The following is a 7,018-nucleotide window of genomic DNA, read 5'->3' as shown; positions in this document are numbered from 1 at the left end:
CCGCCTTCCTCATTTCACTTTCAGTTTTTGTAAGATGTTTCAGGCCACCTCAACACAGTCCTGCTGTGGGAGCTGTGAGGCCTCCGACATGGCTGGGGGAAGCTTGGGGTTCAGACTGGCTCACCCCAGACAGAACTTTTAACAGAGAGTTTACTGAAGGTGCTTTCCCTTCAGCATGCCCTTGAGAACTCTGTCTGCTTGGGCCACATGGTTCTAAGGAAGGCGAAAGGGACACAGAAGGACTGCCGGTGTAATAAAAGATAATTAATGTGCAAGTCAGATAAGCTGTGCTTGAGCACTGAACTGCTCTTGGCTGCAGGACAACAAACATAACATCTCCCTAGTGGAAGATGAAGTGCCACAGAGTAGAGTGAACTCCCCCCGAACTTCTCCGCACTCATCTTGACAGCACAATAGAGAACATGCTAGAGATCTACTTAAGGCCATCCTGGGGGCTCTTTAAATGTGGGGTGGATTGCCGGGAAGCATGGCTCCCCGTTTGCCTTCTGAGACTCTGTCCCCCCATGAACTGTGACAAGGAGTTGATGCTCAATCTCCACATTGATGGTACTAGTTTCACAGGTGTGGACACGGAATGACCTGAATCCGTGGCTGGACTTGCTGACATGCAGTCACTGAGAATTCATTTCAGTCTTTCCTGGTCTGGAAGGTTGGTTGGGGACCCAGTACCTCCATGTCAGTTCATCTTCCAGCATCGGCCACTGAGCACTCACTAGGCCTGCAGAGTCACCATTCACCTCAACCTGACTGCCAAGTCTCACGATACTTTCCTTTGTAACCGCAGGAATAAAGTCCCAGAAACAAAAGAGCACAGAGGCAAGGACTCCAGAGGTAGGCTTCTCAGGTACCAACCTTGCTTCTGCCTCTTGCCCTCCCTGTGTCAATTACAGAACCTTTGCGTGGATCAGTTTCTTCTTGTGTAACACCAAATGATGACAGTGTGCCTCCCTGGGGCTGCTGAAAAGGTAGGAGGTATCAACTGATCACATTCACCATGCTTCCATTTCTTATCCATTCCTTTCAAAGCATAGATGGAGTGTTCTTGCTCAACTGGTACTTTTGTATGGGTACCATCTGCAGGGGCTCCCCCACCAAGACACATCTTCTCTTTTGCAAGGTGTCATTTCCTGTCTCACTCCCAAGAGATGCTATCCGTCTTTTTCACTGGGTTGGGATCTTTTCTTCTTTTCACTTCTGTGAGTTCTACAGAACCTTTAAACAGTTGCTGCAATCTTTACCCCCAAATGAGCTGTTCTCTAATCTCCCAAGTGAAAGTAGACTATTAAGTATGTGTGTGAAATTTCTTAGGTCTGGCATCAAACAATCCTTGTGTTAACCATGTTCTAGGTCACAGAGTAAAGCATTGTGGGTAATGACCCCTGGTATAAAGAGTGAATTCCCTAAAGACCTCAAACTGAAAGAGATTGAATGATAGGACTGTAATCCCATCACAAGAGAGGATGAGGTAGGAGGATTGTGGGTTCAAGGTTAGCCTTTGCTCCACAGTAAAAGCCTGTTTCAAAATCAAACACATACCTCGATCATGTCCTAACATTATCTAATTACACACAGAAATGAAATGATGCAAAGGAGAGCAAGAGCAAGAGACATCACCTTCTTCCATGTTTTCCTGCATAATTATCCAAAGGGAATTATCTCTCTCAGCTAAGGGATATCCTTTGCCTTCTCTGCTCCACTGGGCAAAGAGCTTCAAAGCCATGCTCCTCCAGAGAAAGCCCAGACCAATTTGAGTTCAGGTCATTTTAGAATAAGTATCCAATGTTGGCTCATGCAGTGGCATCACTGTGCATCAATGGCTGTGGCTTCGCCCAATAAAGGTTACCAGGGAGCCTCTGGTGAGTGGGCACCACTGTTTGTACCACCTCCACAGAGGTCAAAGACAGCTAGAAAGTCTGGTACATTTATGGCTATTGAATTTCTTAAGAAATAAACAGGACAAAGTTATCTCTCCATAACTCAAAGGTCTGTTTCCTGCAGAGGAAATGGTTTGATGGTGATTTAATCAGAACTTTACTAAATAAAGAGTGCATTCTTATTTCTTGACTACCTCCCAGCACTAGTGTGTCTGTTTGCGTGACAGGGTGTCTTCCATCCTTAGACTGTTGATGTGTGTCTTTCATATAAGGCATATATATAAGGCATGCCTCTTTGAATAGTTAGGTCTTGTTTCAATGCAGTAAGTTAGTGTGCATCTTTGAATTGCTGGGTTGAGAACATTTGCATTAGATTATTTTTGAGAAGGGCTTGCTATTTCCTGAGGGTTTGTTGGTTGTTCAGGATGGTGGGACTGCTAATTAATTCTTCCTCTCCTTTTAGTATTTGGGGGTTTTCTGATGTGCTGTGTTGGCCATGATAGATCCCAGCTTTCCTCTGTTCGTGCATTGCTCTCATGATTATGTTCTTTCCTGTGCTTTACTGAATGAGATTGTCTTTTTCCTCCTCTCTGTATGGTATTCAGACAGATCTTTCCGCAGCACTGGTTCCATGGACATGGGTTGTGATAAAAGAGACTGAGCTATTAAGAAGTGTAGGCCATTAATAAGAGTCAACAGAGAGGTACAGAACTGGCCAAAGGGCTGAGTACTCAGCATCAAATGGGACTTCTGTTTCAACACCCCTGTGCAAACACTGCCCACACCAAGGCTTTTGGAACATCCCGAAAGAGGAGGAAGAAAGCAGTAAGAGTCAGAGGACAGGGAGGAATGCTGTAGAAATTCTTCTGATTATCGTACCCGTGAACTCACAGCACTTGTGGTTATCTGCTCAAGATCTGCACAAAACCAACCCAGGCAAAATTCTGGCATTGACTTAGTAGGTAGTCTCCAGGCCCCACTCCCTACTGAGGAGCTATTGGTTGTTTCTAGTGGAGGGAGAAACATTTTTTTTCTGGCCATGTGGCCACTGATCGGATTCTCATGGTCCAGTGGATGACCCACTGTGGTAGTATTTTGTTCGTACTCTTGACAAAGTTTGCCTGAAGATCGGAGGGCAAAGATAGCCACTAGATTAAAAAGAGGCCAGGCAGAGGCCTTTAATTCTAGCATTTGGGATCACTCATCTTTAATCCCAACACTAGGAAGGTTGAGAAAGGAAGTCATATGGCTGGGCAGAGAAAAGAAGATAAGGTGGGAGGAGACAGGAATTCGCTCTCTTGCAGAGGCTCTGTCAGGCTGAGGAGCTGGTGAGGTAAGAGGTGGTAGCTGTGGCTTCCTCTGCTTCTCTGATCTTTCAGCTTTCACCCTGATATTTGACTCTGGGTTTTTATTATAAGACCATTTAGGATTCATGCAACAACTCATCCTCACATGGTAACCTATAAGCATTACTGATGAGACTTAGTAGGTTATAAAATCAACTTCCTAGTTGGGAGGACACGTGGAAAGAACACAGGGAGTTGTAGGGGAAATTAGAGATAGATATAACCACATTTCATTGTACCAATGTGTCAAATTCTCAAGAACAAACAAAAAGGTTTTAAAAGAAAAATAAAAAAGTATAGGTCATTAAGAAGAATTACAGTCTTTCTTTTGGTAGAGAATTCTTGTTTAGGGGGGCTGGATTGGTTACACAAGAGTACATTGTATGGGGTGCCAGCTTTTCACAGTTCTTACACATAAACACCCGATTACAACTCTCCTTCTGTTTTCTAACATTTGATCTTCACTAGAACTCAAGAACATGTCAGTGCTATACTCTACTGAATTTCTGAAACTGAGGCAAAGTAGGTTTCATCCTTCACAAAGTATAAAGCCATATACTCTTGGAATTCTGTTGTAACAATATAAAGTAAAAAGGCTTCGGAAACTGCCATTATCTACTGGGAACTGAATGTCTCCCCAAATGCCTGCTCTGGACAGGTGTGTCCCTTGCAGAAGACAGACTTATGGAGACATGTGTTCTGACAGTGAGAAGAGACTGACAGAACAAGCCCAGAGAATCACGGACAGGAATACAATAGGATGGCCATACAGGGGAGAGAAAGAAGGAGGGATATATAGAGAGAAGTAAGGGCTGTGAACTCACAGGTGCAGTGTGGGACTGGGGCCCACCGGGAGGCATGGGGGCCATAAGAACTCGACATTCATGAATGGCTCAGTGCTGACTGTGAATGGGTAGGAGACTGAATTCCCACCCTTGCTTTGTTTCACATCCCTTTGTCTTCCGCCACAGGATGACCCCCATAGGTAAAGCCTCTTGACATTGGATTCCTAGCCTCCAGAACCACAAGTCAAATAAGTTTCTTTTCTTTACAGGAAAAGACCACGCCTCTGGCATTGTGTAATAACAAAACACCAAGTAGGACAGGTATGAAAACAGCCCTAGGTTATCTCAGAAAAACTGGGTTCTAGTGGAGCCGAGTAACGAGGTTCTATATGTCTGCACTTTGTAGAACTAATCTTCTCACCATTCACATCCATTGTCTTGTTTTACTTCCATGGACAGTTACTATTTTCTGTGATCTCATAATTCCAGTGCAGGTTAGCTCACACCCATGATCTCTGTTTCTGATTGTCTAATACTTTGCATAAACATGTTATTAGTCCCAAACTGCAATCACGTGCTTACGTTCTCTGCAGTGAATTTTTGTATGATTTAAGGGGAGACAGGAAATGGCCAATGAATTTTACCAACTTTTCTAATTGCATAATTCTTAATACCAATGCTGTGTTCATACATGCATCAATCTGATTTGAATTACTGTTCATTACTTCCTTCCAGTGTAAATAACACCCTGCATTCCCCGAGAAGTGGGTCCAACAGCGATATACTCAGCTCTCGTTTTCAGGGGTAAGACACTCCTCTTCCATTGCGGAGAGTTTTCCCCAATGGCAGCTGTCTGCAGCACCTGAGCCTGTAGTCCCTCCCCTCCCCTTCTGTCTTCCATGTTCCCGATGATCGATGATCGGTGTGCTCTTTGGTTCACTACCGTTTCCTTGACATAATTTGTGGGTTTCTCTCGACGCTGTCTTAGCTTTTTCTCTCAGGGTTTCTACTAAATGTTTCTATGTGCTCGTCACTATGTGTCCACCCTGTTTGGGGTTCTTTGATCTTAAATATGGATACTGATACTTTTCATCAAAATTTTGAAGGTTTTAGCCGTTGTTTCCTTGGATATTTTTGTTCCCTTCTTTTTTCTGGCACTTCCATTGTGCTCAGATGCCAGCAGCTCTGAATCTCTGTTCACTTTCTTCCTTTTCTGTGTGCTTCAGACTGCACTGTCTGTTAAAATTGCAGGGAATATTTATTTCAGTGGTTATATGTTTGACCGCTAGAATTCCTATCTGACTCATTAACAAATCCCTATCATTTTTGTTATTTTTCTATTTGATGAGATATGCTGGGTTTTGTCTTTAATGGGAAACTATCCACTGTGATAGCCACCATGTAGGTGTTTACTGTGCTGTAGCATCTGATTTCTGCAGAAATCCAGAAGAGGCTTGCTCAGCAATACTAAAAACAGATGCAAGACATTTTAGCTGAAGCAGCATAAATATTGTCATTGTTTTCTTAAGTTATGTGCTCATCCCTTTATTTGGCAACAAATATGGTTAGTTATATATTGAGTAAAAAAATGTACTTACAAAAATCATTCTAGGACTTTACAGCCTATGGTTTTGAGTTATGATTGTATTCAGTTGTCAGCTTAAAACCAATAGGCCCACCTCATGGTGTGCCATGAGGGAATTTTAGAGGGGTATAACTGGGGTGGGAGGACTCACTTTGATTGTGGGCAGAACCCCCCTAGGGGCTGAGGTCCTAGAGAGAAGAAACAATGCTGAGCATCAGTATCCATCCCTCTCTGCCTTCTGACTGCACTGTAATGTGACCAGTGGCCTCATACCCCTGCCACAGTGCCTTTCCACTGTGATGAACTGCACCCTCACATCCTGAAGTCACTGGTCAGGTGTCGTGCTATAGCAAAGGAAAGCAATGTGACCAGAAAAATGCTGAGGACAGTGTCAGTGGGTCACTGCCTCCCTTCACTGCTCGGCTGCAAGCAGACCCGTGTGTCATCATGTCAACACCTAGAACAGCTGTGCTTGTAATGACTGACCTCTAACTCCACACTAGATGCAGCATGCTTGATAATACCTATCAGATGATGTAGACAGTCTAAAAATCAGTTGCAAACTTAAGTAATTACTGTGTGAAAGTAGGAGCTTTTGTAGTTACTTATAGTGAGGCCCATAATATTTAATCAACCTACAATATAAATAATGTTGACAAATTGTCTTTTCCCCACTGAATGAGCAAAGAACACTGAAAAGAAAAGCTGAACTTGCATTTATCCACAATGACCACAAACATTACTATGACCTTTTGTTTTAAGTGCATGTTAAAGCACAGAGCTTGTGCTTTTGACTGACATTAGAGAAAGCTATGGTGGCCTTCGAAGTGGATACAGTTAGGGACATAGAAGACTCTTGCTGGATGGGACCAGTAGGCCCAATGGAGCCAAATACTCACTTTGCAAAGGAGAAAACCATCAGTAAAATACTATCTACAAATAATCGTAAAACCAAACTTTCAATAGTATGTCAATATGGTTGTTTGGTCAACTGAGTAAAACATTTTTTCCTAAGAAACATTTGACAGAAATGTGCCATACTGTGGCAAAAGATTTCCAGTATTTTGTCTTCAATATTTTGAACTTAATCACTACATTAAGAACTCTTAAAGATGGACAGAAATCTTTACATAATTTCCTTTGGTATTGAGAGATGGGTGAGCAGAAGTGTGCTGCACACCATGCAGTTCACACCTGCCTGCTACTCCAGTGCTAAGGCATTCTGGTATCTCATGTGCATATACCCACAGATACACACACACATAATTTAAAATAATATCTTTGAAAACTAAAATTTCTCTGCTCACTAGTCTCTAATTCAGCAGGAGAGATTAGCTCTTCAGCTTGTGTGTTCACTAACGTCCTAAAACAGTTCCAGTCTGACCTTTGTTCTCCTATTAGATGTGA

Source organism: Peromyscus eremicus, chromosome 17 (assembly GCF_949786415.1).
Source record: "Peromyscus eremicus chromosome 17, PerEre_H2_v1, whole genome shotgun sequence".
NCBI lineage: Eukaryota > Metazoa > Chordata > Mammalia > Rodentia > Cricetidae > Peromyscus > Peromyscus eremicus.
The sequence above is the reverse complement of the archived record's forward strand: the minus strand, read 5'-3'. Positions refer to the sequence as shown.